Source organism: Pseudophryne corroboree, chromosome 2 (genome assembly GCF_028390025.1).
Source record: "Pseudophryne corroboree isolate aPseCor3 chromosome 2, aPseCor3.hap2, whole genome shotgun sequence".
In the NCBI taxonomy this organism is placed as follows: Eukaryota; Metazoa; Chordata; class Amphibia; order Anura; family Myobatrachidae; genus Pseudophryne; species Pseudophryne corroboree.
The window spans coordinates 964,605,129-964,621,622 of record NC_086445.1 but is presented as its reverse complement, the minus strand read 5'-3'; the positions used below and the strand labels follow the sequence as shown (position 1 = coordinate 964,621,622).

Below are 16,494 nucleotides of genomic sequence, written 5' to 3'. Positions count from 1 at the left end.
ACAGATTGGAGAGTCGAGACATCTTCTCCTCGCAGGTTTCTGAAGTCTGCTTTACCAACGGCTCCCTCCGACAGGGAGGCAGCATTGGTAACAATTCACAAGCTGTATATCCAGCAGGTGATAATCAAAGTACCCCTCCTACAACAAGGAAAAGGGTATTATTTTTCCACACTATATTGTGGTACTGACGCCAGACGGCTTGGTGAGACATAGTCTAAACTGAAATCTTTGAACACTTACATAAAAGGTTCAAATCGAGATGGAGTCACTCAGAGCAGTGATAGCGAACCGGAAAAAAGGGGACTATATGGTGTCCCTGGACATCAAGGATTACCTCCATGTCCAAATTTGCCCTTCTCAACAAGGGTACCTCTGGTTCGTGGTACAGAACTGTCAATATCAGTTTCAGACGATGCCGTTTGAATTATCCACGGCACCCCGGGCCTTTTACCAAGGTAATGGCCGAAAAGATGTTTCTTCAAAGAAAAAAGGCATCTAAATTATCCCTTACTTGGACGATATCCTGAAAAGGGCAAGTTCCAGAGAACAGTTGGAGGTCGGAAGAGCACTATCTAAAGTAGTTCTACGACAGCACGACTGGATTCTAAATATTCCAAGAATCGCAGCTGTTTTCCGACGATACGTCTGCTGTTCCTAGGAATGATTCTGGGCATAGTCCAGAAAAAGGTGTTCCTCCGGGAGGAAAAAGCCAAGGAGTTATTCGACCTAGTCAGAAACCTCCTAAAACCAGGCCAAGTATCAGTGCATCAATGCACAGGAGTCCTGGGAAAAATGGTGGCTTCTTACGAAGCGATTCCATTCGGCAGATCTCAGGGGATTTGCTGGACGAATGGTCCGGATCGCATTTTCAGATGCATCAGCGGATAATCCTGTCTCCAAGGACAAGGGTGTCTCTTCTGTGGGGGCTGCAGAGTGCTCATCTTTTAGAGGGCAGCACACTCAGCATTCAGGACTGTGTTCTGGGGACCACGGATACCAGCCTGAGAGGCTGGGGAGTAGTCACACAGGGAAAAAATTTCCAAGGAAGTGTGGTCAAGTCTGGAGACTTCTCTCCACATGAATATACTGGAGCTAAGGGCAATTTACAATGCTCTGAGCCTAGGAAGACTCCTGCTTCAAAGTCAACCGGTGGGACATCATCATGGCGGTCGCCCACGTTATCAGACGGGGCGACACAAGAAGCAGGAGGGCAATGACAGCAAGGATTCTTCGCTGGGCGGAAAATCATGTGATAACACTGTCAGCAGTGTTCATTCCGGGAGTGGGCAACTGGGAAGATTTCCTCAGCATAAATGAATTCCACCCGGAAAAGTGGAAACTTAATCTGGAAGTTTCCACATGATTGTAAACCGTTGGGAAAGACCAAAGGTGGTTATGATGGCGTCCCACCTGAAGCGCCAGGTCAAGAGACACTCAGGCAATAGCTGGGACGCTCTGGTAACACCGTCGGTGTACCAGTCGGTGTATGTGTTCCATCCTCTGCTTTTCATACCCAATGTATTGAAAATGATAGGAAGGAGAGGAGTAAGAACTATACTCGTGGCTCCGGTTTGGCCAAGAAGGACTTGGTTCCCGGAACTTCAAGAGATACTAAGAAGGGTCTTGATTCGGCAAGAACCGTGTCTGTTCCGGGACTTACCGCAGCTGCGTTGACGCCAAGGCGGGTGAACGCCGGATCCTAAGGGAAAGAGGCATTCCGGAAGAGGTCATCCCTACCCTGGTCAGAGCCAGGAAGGAGGTGACCGCACAACATTATCACCACTTAGGTGAAAATATGTGCCAGGGTGTGAGTCCAGGAAGGCTCCACGGAAGAATTTCAACTAGGTTAATTTCTACATTTCCTGCAAACAGGAGTGTCTATGGGTCTCAAATTGGGTCCATTAAGGTTCAAATTTCGGCCTGTTGATTTTCTTCCAGAAAGAAATTGGCTTCAGTTCCTGAAGTCCAGAAGTTGTTAAGGGAGTACTGCATATACAGCCCCTTTGATGTCTCCAGTGGCACTGGGCGATCTCAACGTAGTTTTGGGATTCCTAAAAAATCACATTGGTTTAAACAACTCAAATCTGTGGATTTGATATATCTCACATGGAAAATGACCATGCTGTTGGTCCTGGCCTCGGCCAGGCGAGTGTCAGAATTGGCGGCTTTATCTCACAAAGCCATATCTGATTGTCCATTCGGACAGAGCAAAGCTGCGGACTCGTCCCCAGTTTCTCCTTAAGGTGGTGTCAGCGTTTCACCTGAACCAGCTTATTGTGGTACCTGCGGCTACTAGGGACTTGGAGGACTCCAAGTTGCTGGATGTTATCAGGGCCCTGAAAATATAGTTTCCAGGTTGGCTGGAGTCAGGAAATCTGACTTGCTGTTTATCCTGTATGCACCCAACAATGCTGGGTGCTTCTGCTTCTAAGCAGTCGATTGCTCGTGGGATTGGTAGCACAATTCAACTTGCACATTCTGTGGCAGGCCTGCCACAGTCTAAATCTGTTAAGGCCCATTCCACAAGGAAGGTGGGCTCATCTTGGGCGGCTGCCCGAGGGGTCTCGGCATTACAACTTTACCGAGCAGCTACGTGGTCGGGGGAGAACACGTTTGTAAAATTCTACAAATTTGATACCCTGGCAAAAGAGGACCTGGAGTTCTCTCATTCGGTGCTGCAGAGTCATCCGCACTCTCCCGCCCGTTTGGGAGCTTTGGTATAATCCCCATGGTCCTTTCAGGAACCCCAGCATCCACAAGGACGATAGAGAAAATAAGAATTTACTTACCGATAATTCTATTTCTCGGAGTCCGTAGTGGATGCTGGGCGCCCATCCCAAGTGCGGATTATCTGCAATACTTGTACATAGTTATTGCTAACTAAATCGGGTTATTGTTGTTGTGAGCCATCTTTTCAGAGGCTCCGCTGTTATCATACTGTTAACTGGGTTCAGATCACAGGTTGTACAGTGTGATTGGTGTGGCTGGTATGAGTCTTACCCGGGATTCAAAATTCCTCCCTTATTGTGTACGCTCGTCCGGGCACAGTACCTGGCTGGAGTCTGGAGGAGGGTCATGGGGGGAGGAGCCAGTGCACACCACCTGATCGGAAAGCTTTACTTTTTGTGCCCTGTCTCCTGCGGAGCCGCTATTCCCCATGGTCCTTTCAGGAACCCCAGCATCCACTACGGACTCCGAGAAATAGAATTATCGGTAAGTAAATTCTTATTATATATATATATATATATATATAGCGCTGGGTGTGTGCTGGCAGACTCTCCCTCTGTCTCTCCAAAGGGCTAAGTGGGGTCCTGTCCTCTATCAGAGCATTCCCGGTGTGTGTGCTGTGTGTCGGTACGCGTGTGTCGACATGTATGAGGAGGAAAATTATGTGGAGGCGGAGCAGTTGCCTGTGTTGGTGATGTCACCCCCTAGGGAGTCGACACCTGACTGGATGATTGTATTTAAACAATTAAGTGATAATGTCAGCAATTTGCAAAAAACTGTTGACGACATGAGACAGCCGGCAAATCAATTAGTGCCTGTCCAGGCGTCTCAGACACCGTCAGGGGCGCTAAAACGCCCGTTACCTCAGTGGGTCGACACAGACCCTGACACAGATACTGAGTCTAGTGTCGACGGTGACGAGACAAACGTAATGTCCAGTAGGGCCACACGTTACATGATCACGGCAATGAAAGAGGCATTGAACCTTTCTGACACTACAAGTACCACAAAGAAGGGTATTATGTGGGGTGAGAAAAAACTACCAATATTTTTTCCTGAGTCAGAGGAAATAAATGAGGTGTGTGAAAAAGCGTGGGTTTCCCCCGATAAAAAACAGCTAATTTCTAAAAAATTATTAGCATTATATCCTTTCCCGCCAGAGGTTAGGGCGCGTTGGGAAACACCCCCTAGGGTAGATAAGGCGCTCACACGTTTATCAAAACAAGTAGCGTTACCGTCTCCTGATACGGCTACCCTCAAAGAACCAGCTGATAGAAGGCTGGAAAATATCCTAAAAAGTATATACACACATACTGGTGTTATACTGCGACCAGCAATCGCCTCAGCCTGGATGTGCAGTGCTGGAGTCGCATGGTCGGATTCCCTGACCGAGAATATTGATACCCTGGATAGGGACAATATTTTGTTAACTATAGAACATTTAAAGGATGCATTACTATATATGCGTGATGCACAGAGGGATATTTGCACCCTGGCATCAAGAGTAAGTGCTATGTCCATCTCTGCCAGAAGAGCGTTATGGACGCGACAGTGGTCAGGGGATGCGGATTCCAAACGGCACATGGAAGTATTGCCGTATAAAGGGGAGGAGTTATTTGGGGCTGGTCTATCGGACCTGGTGGCCACGGCAACGGCTGGAAAATCCACCTTTTTACCCCAGGTCACTCCACATCAGCAGAAAAAGACACCATCTTTTCAAACTCAGTCCTTTCGTTCCCATAAGTACAAGCGAGCAAAAAGCCATTCTTTTCTGCCCCGGGGCAGAGGAAGAGGAAAAAGACTGCACCATGCAGCCGCTTCACAGGAGCAGAAGCCCTCCCCTGCTTCTGCCAAGTCTTCAGCATGACGCTGGGGCTTTACAAGCAGACTCAGATATGGTGGGGGCCCGTCTCAAGAATTTCAACGCGTAGTGGGCTCACTCGCAAGTGGATCCCTGGATTCTACAGGTAGTATCGCAGGGGTACAAACTGGAATTCGAGGCGTTTCCCCCTCGTCGTTTCCTGAAGTCTGCTTTACCAAAGTCTCCCGACAGGGAGGCAGTTTTGGAAGCCATTCACAAGCTGTATTCCCAGCAGGTGATAATCAAGGTACCCCTCCTGCAACAAGGAAAGGGGTATTATTCCACGCTGTTTGTGGTACCGAAGCCGGACGGCTCGGTGAGACCAATTTTAAATCTGAAATCCTTGAACACTTACATAAAAAGGTTCAAATTCAAGATGGAGTCACTCAGAGCAGTGATAGCAAACCTGGAAGAAGGGGACTATATGGTGTCTCTGGACATCAAGGATGCTTATCTCCACGTCCCGATATACCCTTCTCACCAAGGGTACCTCAGGTTTGTAGTACAAAACTGTCATTATCAGTTTCAGACGCTGCCGTTTGGATTGTCCACGGCACCTCGGGTCTTTACCAAGGTAATGGCCGAAATGATGATTCTTCTACGAAGAAAAGGCATTTTAATTATCCCTTACTTGGACGATCTCCTGATAAGGGCAAGATCCAGGGAACAGTTAGAAGTCGGAGTAGCACTATCTCAGGTAGTGTTACGTCAGCACGGGTGGATTCTAAATATTCCAAAATCGCAGCTGATTCCAACGACACGTCTACTGTTCCTAGGAATGATTCTGGACACAGTCCAGAAGAAGGTGTTTCTCCCGGAGGAGAAGGCCAGGGAGTTATCCGAGCTAGTCAGGAACCTCCTAAAACCAGGACAGGTCTCAGTGCATCAGTGCACGAGGGTCCTGGGGAAAATGGTGGCTTCTTACGAAGCGATTCCATCGGAAGATTCCATGCAAGAACATTTCAGTGGGATCTACTGGACAAATGGTCCGGATCGCATCTGCAGATGCATCAGCGGATAACCCTGTCGCCAAGGACAAGGGTGTCTCTCCTGTGGTGGCTGCAGAGTGCTCATCTACTAGAGGGCCGCAGATTTGGCATTCAGGATTGGATCCTGGTAACCACGGATGCCAGCCTGAGAGGCTGTGGAGCAGTCACACAGGGAAGGAATTTCCAGGGCCTGTGGTCAAGCTTGGAAACGTCTCTTCATATAAACATTCTGGAACTAAGGGACATTTACAATGCCCTAAGTCAAGCAAAACCTCTGCTTCAGGGTCAGGCGGTGTTGATCCAATCGGACAACATCACGTCAGTCGCCCACGTAAACAGACAGGGCGGCACGAGAAGCAGGAGGGCAATGGCAGAAGCTGCAAGGATTCTTTGCTGGGCGGAAAATCATGTGATAGCACTGTCAGCAGTATTCATTCCGGGAGTGGACAACTGGGAAGCAGACTTCCTCAGCAGACACGACCTTCACCCGGGAGAGTGGGGACTTCACCCAGAAGTCTTCCACCTGATTGTAAACCGTTGGGAAAAACCAAAGGTGGACATGATGGCGTCACGTCTAAACAAAAAACTGGACAGATATTGCGCCAGGTCAAGGGACCCTCAGGCAATAGCAGTGGACGCTCTGGTAATGCCGTGGGTGTACCAGTCAGTGTATGTGTTCCCTCCTCTGCCTCTCATACCAAAAGTACTGAGAATCATAAGAAGGAGAGGAGTAAGAACTATACTCGTGGTTCCGGATTGGCCAAGACGGACTTGGTACCCGGAACTTCAAGAGATGCTCACGGACGAACCGTGGCCTCTACCTCTGAGAGGACCTGCTACTGCAGGGGCCTTGTCTGTTCCAGGACTTACCGCGGCTGCGTTTGACGGCATGGCGGTTGAACGCCGGATCCTGAGGGAAAAAGGCATTCCAGAAGAAGTCATCCCTACTCTGGTCAAAGCCAGGAAGGACGTAACCGCAAAACATTATCACCGCATTTGCGTGGTGTGAGGCCAAGAAGGCCCCTACAGAGGAATTTCAACTGGGTCGTTTCCTTCATTTCCTGCAAACAGGACTGTCTATGGGCCTAAAATTAGGGTCCATTAAGGTTCAAATTTCGGCCCTGTCGATTTTCTTCCAGAAAGAACTGGCTTCAGTACCTGAAGTTCAGACATTTGTAAAAGGGGTGCTGCACATACAGCCTCCTTTTGTGCCTCCAGTGGCACCTTGGGATCTCAATGTGGTGTTGAGTTTTCTAAAGTCACATTGGTTTGAACCACTTTCCACTGTGGACTTAAAATATCTCACATGGAAGGTGTCGATGCTGTTAGCCTTGGCTTCAGCCAGGCGTGTGTCAGAATTGGCGGCTTTATCATATAAAAGCCCTTACTTAATTTTTCATTCTGACAGGGCGGAATTGAGGACTCGTCCTCAATTTCTACCTAAGGTGGTTTCTGCATTTCACATGAACCAACCTATTGTGGTACCTGCGGCTACCAGGGACTTAGAGGACTCTAAGTTGCTTGACGTTGTCAGGGCCTTGAAAATATATGTTTCCAGGACGGCTGGAGTCAGAAAATCTGACTCGCTGTTTATCCTGTATGCACCCAACAAGCTGGGTGCTCCTGCTTCTAAGCAGACGATTGCTCGTTGGATTTGTAGTACAATTCAGCTTGCACATTCTGTGGCAGGATTGCCACAGCCAAAATCAGTAAAAGCCCATTCCACAAGGAAAGTGGGCTCATCTTGGGCGGCTGCCCGAGGGGTCTCGGCTTTACAACTTTGCCGAGCAGCTACTTGGTCAGGGGCAAACACGTTTGCTAAATTCTACAAATTTGATACCCTGGCTGAGGAGGACCTGGAGTTCTCTCATTCGGTGCTGCAGAGTCATCCGCACTCTCCCGCCCGTTTGGGAGCTTTGGTATAATCCCCATGGTCCTTACGGAGTCCCAGCATCCACTAGGACGTCAGAGAAAATAAGATTTTACTTACCGATAAATCTATTTCTCGTAGTCCGTAGTGGATGCTGGGCGCCCATCCCTAGTGCGGATTGTCTGCAATACTTGTATATAGTTATTGTTACAAAGATTCGGGTTATTATTGTTGTGAGCCATCTTTTCAGAGGCTCCTTTGCGTTTATCATACTGTTAACTGGGTTCAGATCACAAGTTGTACGGTGTGGCTGGTATGAGTCTTACCCGGGATTCAATATCCTTCCTTATTATGTACGCTCGTCCGGGCACAGTATCCTAACTGAGGCTTGGAGGAGGGTCATAGGGGGAGGAGCCAGTGCACACCACCTGATCCTTAAGCTTTTATTTTGTGCCCTGTCTCCTGCGGAGCCGCTAATCCCCATGGTCCTTACGGAGTCCCAGCATCCTCTACGGACTACGAGAAATAGATTTATCGGTAAGTAAAATCTTATTATTAATAAATGAATTACAATAGTAACTGAGCAAACTTGCAGTAATACCAAAAGTCTACTTTACAGGAAAATGTTCAAAGTCATGGAATAGAACCACTGAAGTGCATTTGGGAATGAGGACTCTGAAAACCATTTCAGTTCTGAGAAAGTGTGTAATCAGGGAACATATAACTTTCAACATTACAGTAGGTAATTGAATTTGTTGTTGGACGCAGCATTCCTCAGTTTAAATCCGGGGATATTGTTAGAAGATGTTCATTTAGAATGTAAGCTCTCACGAGTAGGGCCCTCTTCCCTCATGTGCTTATCCTTTTCTTACTTTAATAATCCTCATCTGCCCAAATTCTGCAGTTTTCGGCCACCTTGATACTTCGCTCAGTGTCGTCTACTGATGTAGTAATGCTTAGCTACCCTGTACTTGTCCTATATTGTCTTCAACTGTAAGTCACAGTTTTCCTGTTTTGATTATGTGCATATGTACTCTGTAATTGGCGCCCTGGAACCCTTGTGGCGCCATATAAATGATAATAATAATAATAATAATTTACTATATGAGCAGTTGCTTCTGCAACAAACATCCAGCACATGTAGCTCAAACAGCAACTCTAAAAGGGTTTTATAGTAAATATAAACACAGTCGTAACAAACATCCGTGGATCTTTGTAGTACAGAGCACAAAACAATTGGGGCAGGCACAGTATATCTTATCTATGATCAAAAATACAATACAACAAAACATAAAAGTGGATAAAGGTCAATTACATTAATGGCACAGTTGAAGTATTTTGTGGATATTAAAAAAACAAAACAAAAAGAAAAAAACATTTTGGGGAAAGGTATGACATTTTTTTTCCCGTTACCATGCTCATATATTTGCAAACTATGGCCCTCATTCCGAGTTGATCGGTCGGTCGCAAGGCGAATTTAGCAGAGTTACACACGCTTAGTCTACGCCTACTGGGAGTGTATCTTAGCATCTTAAAAGTGCGAACGAAGTTTACGCAATATTGCGAACAAAAAAAACTTAGCAGTTTTAGAGTAGCTCCAGACTTACTCTGCCTGTGCGATCAGTTCAGTGCTTGTCGTTCCTGGTTTGACGTCACAAACACTCCCAGCGTTCGCCCAGACACTCCCCCGTTTCTCCGGCCACTCCTGCGTTTTTTCCGGAAACGGTAGCGTTTTCAGCCACACGCCCATAAAACGCCGTGTTTCCGCCCAGTAACACCCATTTCCTGTCAATCACACTACGTTCGCCGGTGCGAACAAAAAGCCGTGAGTAAAAATCCTTTCTTCATAGCAGAATTACTTAGCGCAGTCGCAGTGCGAACATTGCGCATGCGCTCTAAGCTGATTTTCACTGCGATGCGAAAAAAAAGAACGAGCGAACGACTCGGAATGAGGGCCTATGTTTTCTCTATCGTCCTAAGTGGATGCTGGGGTTCCTGAAAGGACCATGGGGAATAGCGGCTCCGCAGGAGACAGGGCACAAAAAAGTAAAGCTTTACTAGGTCAGGTGGTGTGCACTGGCTCCTCCCCCTATGACCCTCCTCCAGACTCCAGTTAGATTTTGTGCCCGAACGAGAAGGGTGCAATCTAGGTGGCTCTCCTAAAGAGCTGCTTAGAGAAAGTTTAGTTTAGGTTTTTTTTTCTTTACAGTGAGTCCTGCTGGCAACAGGATCACTGCAACGTGGGACTTAGGGGGAAAGTAGTAAACTCACCTGCATGCAGAGTGGATTTGCTGCTTGGCTACTGGACACCATTAGCTCCAGAGGGATCGAACACAGGCCCAGCCGTGGAGTCCGGTCCCGGAGCCGCGCCGCCGACCCCCTTGCAGATGCTGAAGCGTGAAGAGGTCCGGAAACCGGCGGCTGAAGACTCCTCAGTCTTCATAAGGTAGCGCACAGCACTGCAGCTGTGCGCCATTTTCCTCTCAGCACACTTCACTGGGCAGTCACTGAGGGTGCAGAGCGCTGGGGGGGGGCGCTCTGAGAGGCAAATATAAACCTTATACAAGGCTAAAAATACCTCACATATAGCCCATAGGGGCTATATGGAGATATTTAACCCCTGCCTGACTGGAAAAATAGCGGGAGAAGAACCCGCCGAAAAAGGGGCGGGGCCTATCTCCTCAGCACACGGCGCCATTTTCTGTCACAGCTCCGCTGGTCAGAACGGCTCCCAGGTCTCTCCCCTGCACTGCACTACAGAAACAGGGTAAAACAGAGAGGGGGGGCACATTAATGGCTATATATATATATATTAAAGCAGCTATAAGGGAGCACTTAATATAAGGATATCCCTTGTATATATAGCGCTTTGTGGTGTGTGCTGGCAGACTCTCCCTCTGTCTCCCCAAAAGGGCTAGTGGGTCCTGTCTTCATTAGAGCATTCCCTGTGAGTTTGCGGTGTGTGTCGGTACGTGGTGTCGACATGTATGAGGACGATATTGGTGTGGAGGCGGAGCAATTGCCAAATATGCAGATGTCACCCCCCAGGGGGTCGACACCAGAATGGATGCCTTTATTTGTGGAATTACGTGATGGTTTATCTTCCCTTAAACAGTCAGTTGAGGACATGAGGCGGCCGGACAATCAATTAATGCCTGTCCAGGCGCCTCAAACACCGTCAGGGGCTGTAAAACGCCCTTTGCCTCAGTCGGTCGACACAGACCCAGACACGGGCACTGATTCCAGTGACGACGGTAGAAATTCAAACGTATTTTCCAGTAGGGCCACACGTTATATGATTTTGGCAATGAAGGAGACGTTACATTTAGCTGATACTACAGATACCGTAAAACAGGGTATTATGTATGGTGTGAAAAAAACTACAAACAGTTTTTCCTGAATCAGAAGAATTAAATGACGTGTGTGATGAAGCGTGGGTTGCTCCTGATAAAAAGTTGATAATTTCAAAAAAGTTATTGGCATTATACCCTTTCCCGCCAGAGGTTAGGGCGCGCTGGGAAACACCCCCTAAGGTGGACAAGGCGCTCACACGCTTATCCAAACAAGTGGCGTTACCCTCTCCTGAGACGGCCGCACTTAAGGATCCATCAGATAGAAAGATGGAAGTTATTCAAAAGAATATATACACACATGCAGGTGTTATACTACGACCAGCTATAGCAACTGCCTGGATGTGCAGTGCTGGAGTAGTTTGGTCAGAATCCCTGATTGAAAATATTGATACCCTAGATAGGGACAATGTTTTACTGTCGTTAGAACAAATAAAGGATGCATTTATCTATATGCGTGATGCACAGAGGGATATTTGCACACTGGCATCTCGGGTGAGTGCTATGTCCATTTCAGCCAGAAGAGCCTTATGGACACGACAGTGGACAGGCGATGCGGATTCAAAACGTCACATGGAGGTTTTGCCGTATAAAGGGGAGGAGTTATTTGGAGTTGGTCTATCAGACTTGGTGGCCACGGCTACTGCCGGGAAATCCACTTTTTTACCTCAAGTCACTCCCCAACAGAGAAAGGCACCGACCTTTCAACCGCAGCCTTTTCGCTCCTACAAAAATAAGAGAGCAAAGGGCTTGTCGTACCTGCCACGAGGCAGAGGAAGAGGGAAGAGACACCAACAGGCAGCTCCTTCCCAGGAACAGAAGCCCTCCCCGGCTCCTGCAAAAACCTCAGCATGACGCTGGGGCCTCTCAAGCGGACTCGGGGACAGTGGGGGGCCGTCTCAAAAATTACAGCGCGCAGTGGGCTCACTCGCAGGTAGACCCCTGGATCCTGCAGATAATATCTCAGGGGTACAGGTTGGAATTAGAGACGGATCCTCCTCATCGTTTCCTGAAGTCTGCCTTACCAACCGTCTCTTCCGAAAGGGAGAGGGTGTTGGAAGCCATTCACAAGGTGATAGTCAAAGTACCCCTATTACAACAAGGAAAGGGGTATTATTCCACTCTAATTGTGGTACCGAAGCCGGATGGCTCGGTAAGGCCTATTCTAAATCTGAAGTCCTTGAACCTCTACATAAAAAAGTTCAAGTTCAAGATGGAGTCACTCAGAGCAGTGATAGCGAACCTGGAAGAAGGGGACTTTATGGTATCCTTGGACATCAAGGATGCGTATCTACACGTTCCGATTTACCCCGCACACCAGGGGTACCTCAGGTTCATTGTTCAAAACTGTCACTATCAGTTTCAGACGCTGCCGTTCGGATTGTCCACGGCGCCTCGGGTCTTTACCAAGGTAATGGCCGAGATGATGATTCTTCTTCGAAGAAAAGGCGTATTAGTTATCCCATACTTGGACGATCTCCTAATAAGGGCAAGGTCCAGAGAACAGCTGGAGACAGCTTTAGCACTATCTCAAGAGGTGCTAAGACAACACGGGTGGATTCTGAATATTCCAAAATCCCATTTAATCCCGACAACTCGTCTGCTGTTCCTAGGAATGATTCTGGACACGGTTCAGAAAAAGGTTTTCCTTCCAGAGGAAAAAGCCAAGGAGTTATCCGATCTGGTCAGGAACCTCCTAAAACCAGGAAAAGTGTCAGTACATCAATGCACAAGAGTCCTGGGAAAAATGGTGGCTTCTTACGAAGCAATTCCATTCGGCAGATTCCATGCAAGAATATTCCAAAGGGATCTGTTGGACAAATGGTCAGGGTCGCATCTGCAGATGCACCTGCGAATAACCCTGTCACCAAAGACAAGGGTGTCACTTCTGTGGTGGTTGCAGAAGGCTCACCTATTAGAAGGCCGCAGATTCGGCATTCAGGATTGGATCCTGGTGACCACGGACGCCAGCCTGAGAGGCTGGGGAGCAGTCACACAAGGAAGAAACTTCCAGGGAGTGTGGTCGAGCCTGGAAAAGTCTCTTCACATAAACATTCTGGAACTAAGAGCAATCTACAATGCTCTAAGCCAGGCGGAACTTCTCCTGCAAGGAAAGCCGGTGTTGATTCAGTCGGACAACATCACGGCGGTCGCCCATGTAAACAGGCAGGGCGGCACAAGAAGCAGGAGTGCAATGGCAGAAGCTGCCAAGATTCTTCGCTGGGCGGAGAATCACGTGATAGCACTGTCAGCAGTGTTCATCCCGGGCGTGGACAACTGGGAAGCAGACTTCCTCAGCAGACACGATCTTCATCCGGGAGAGTGGGGTCTACATCCAGAAGTCTTCAACATGTTAATAGACCGTTGGGAAAGACCAATTGTAGACATGATGGCGTCTCGCCTCAACAAGAAACTGGACAAATATTGCGCCAGGTCAAGAGATCCACAGGCAATAGCTGTGGACGCACTGGTAACTCCTTGGGTGTACCAGTCAGTGTATGTGTTTCCTCCTCTGCCGCTCATACCAAAGGTATTGAAGATCATACGGCAAAGAAGAGTAAGAACAATACTAGTGGTTCCGGATTGGCCGAGAAGGACTTGGTATCCGGAACTTCAAGAGATGCTCACGGACGAACCGTGGCCTCTACCTCTGAGAAGGGACCTGCTACAGCAGGGTCCCTGTCTTTTTCAAGACTTACCGCGGCTGCGTTTGACGGCATGGCGGTTGAACGCCAGATCCTAAAAGGGAAAGGCATTCCAGAAGAAGTCATTCCTACCTTGATTAAGGCACGGAAGGAAGTCACCGTGAAACATTATCACCGCATTTGGCGAAAATATGTAGCGTGGTGCGAGGATCGGAGGGTTCCGACGGAGGAATTCCAACTGGGTCGTTTCCTACATTTCCTGCAATCAGGATTATCTATGGGTCTCAAATTGGGATCCATTAAGGTTCAAATTTCGGCCCTGTCAATATTCTTCCAAAAAGAATTGGCCTCTGTCCCTGAGGTCCAGACTTTTGTCAAGGGAGTACTGCATATACAGCCTCCTGTGGTGCCTCCGGTGGCACCGTGGGATCTAAATGTAGTTTTAGATTTCCTCAAATCCCATTGGTTTGAACCATTGAAAAAGGTGGATTTGAAATATCTCACATTGAAAGTGACTATGTTACTAGCCCTGGCCTCTGCCAGGAGAGTATCTGAATTGGCGGCTTTATCTTATAAAAGTCCTTATCTAATCTTCCATTCGGATAGGGCAGAACTGCGGACTCGTCCGCATTTTCTCCCTAAAGTGGTATCAGCATTTCATCTGAACCAACCTATTGTGGTGCCTGCGGCCACTAGCGACTTGGAGGACTCCAAGTTGTTCGACGTTGTCAGAGCCTTAAAAATATACATTGCAAGGACGGCTGGAGTCAGAAAATCTGACTCGCTGTTTATATTGTATGCACCCAACAAGTTGGGCGCACCTGCTTCTAAGCAGTCGATTGCTCGTTGGATTTGTAACACAATTCAACTTGCACATTCTGTGGCAGGCCTGCCACAGCCTAAAACTGTAAAAGCCCACTCCACAAGGAAGGTGGGCTCATCTTGGGCGGCTGCCCGAGGGGTCTCGGCATTACAACTCTGCCGAGCAGCTACGTGGTCGGGGGAGAACACGTTTGTAAAATTTTACAAATTTGATACCCTGGCCAAGGAGGACCTGGAGTTCTCTCATTCGGTGCTGCAGAGTCATCCGCACTCTCCCGCCCGTTTGGGAGCTTTGGTATAATCCCCATGGTCCTTTCAGGAACCCCAGCATCCACTTAGGACGATAGAGAAAATAAGAATTTACTTACCGATAATTCTATTTCTCGGAGTCCGTAGTGGATGCTGGGCGCCCATCCCAAGTGCGGATTATCTGCAATACTTGTACATAGTTATTGTTAACTAATTCGGGTTATTGTTAAGGAGCCATCTTTAAGAGGCCCTTTCTGTTGTCATACTGTTAACTGGGTTTAGATCACAAGTTGTACGGTGTGATTGGTGTGGCTGGTATGAGTCTTACCCGGGATTCAAAATGCCTCCCTTATTGTGTATGCTCGTCCGGGCACAGTACCTAACTGGAGTCTGGAGGAGGGTCATAGGGGGAGGAGCCAGTGCACACCACCTGACCTAGTAAAGCTTTACTTTTTTGTGCCCTGTCTCCTGCGGAGCCGCTATTCCCCATGGTCCTTTCAGGAACCCCAGCATCCACTACGGACTCCGAGAAATAGAATTATCGGTAAGTAAATTCTTATTTTATCCTATTAAAATCAGCTAAACGAATGTAATTGGTTACCAATGGCATATTTACTGTATATTAAAAAAAAAGCCAAGCAACAGTAGCATCTTTGTGTTTTATCACATGATTAATGAAATAATAAATAATAAAAATATGAGAATGTTGGAAATAGCATCCAGGATGATGTTTTTGTACTTTCATGCACTTAAAAAGTTATCTAGTTAGATATTAAACATGTTATCAAGCATAGAGGAGAGAAACAAATAATAATAATAATACATTTTTTTTATCTGATTTTACTTTGTAGAGTTTTCGAAAAATAAAATAACTCCCGATAAAAAAAATGAAAAAAAATGTTGTACAGGTTGAGTATCCCATATCCAAATATCCGAAATACGGAATATTCCGATATACAGACTTTTTTGAGCGAGAGTGAGATAGTGAAACTTTTGTTTTCTGATGGCTCAATGTACACAAACTTTGTTTAATACACACAGTTATTAAAAATATTGTATTAAATTACCTTCAGACTGTGTATATAAGGTGTATATGAAACATAAATGAATTGTGTGAATGTAGACACACTTTGTTTAATGCACAAAGTTATAACAAATATTGGCTAAAATGACCTTCAGGCTGTGTGTATAAGGTGCATATAAAACATAAATGCATTCTGTGCTTAAATTTAGGTCCCATTGCCATGATATCTCATTATGGTATGCAATTATTCCAAAATACGGAAAAATCCCATATCCAAAATACCTCTGGTCCCAAGCATTTTGGATAAGGGATACTCAACCTGTAATTACACTACCTCATACAGAAAATGTCAGAATACAATCAAAGTAGAGAAATATAAGTGGTTTTTCAGCCTTTACTGTACTTAGCCTGTACTTAAACTGTACGAAAACTGAAAGAAAACAACGAGCACCAACAACTACAAATTTATTTTTATTTATTATTTATTAGCAGTTTCTTATATAGCGCAGCATATTCCGTTGCACTTTACAATTAGACTAATGTATGTATATGTGTAATGATTGCCTTGTAATTGGCATTGCATGTGTGCGGAAGTTGCACAGTGAAACAGTTTATTATTGCATGCTCTATGGTGTTTACCTCCTTTGATCATTTGGCCATTGTGGTCAGGATACCATATCTTTACATTTACTGAGGTGTAGTCGTGGTGTACAGGAAAGAGGGGGTAATTCCAAGTTGATCGCAGCAAGATTTTTGTTAGCAGTTGGGCAAAACCATGTGCACTGCAGGGGAGGCAGATATAACATGTGCAGAGAGAGTTAGATTTGGGTGGGTTATTTTGTTTCTGTGCAGGGTAAACACTGGCTGCTTTATTTTTACACTGCAATTTAGATTGCAGATTGAACACACCCCACCCAAATCTAACTCTCTCTGCACATGTTAAATCTGCCTCCTCTG

The 16,494-nt window shown here is 46.7% G+C and overlaps 1 long non-coding RNA gene across 1 annotated transcript in view; it reads left to right on the top strand.

Annotated features, from left to right (window-relative positions):
• LOC134987294 (uncharacterized) overlaps positions 1-16,494 on the top strand; it is a 45,334-nt gene that overhangs the window by 5,459 nt on the left and 23,381 nt on the right. The window contains exon 2 of the long non-coding RNA XR_010192969.1: positions 8,067-8,189. This is a non-coding gene — a long non-coding RNA (uncharacterized LOC134987294). The remainder of the gene's footprint in view (positions 1-8,066; positions 8,190-16,494) is intronic.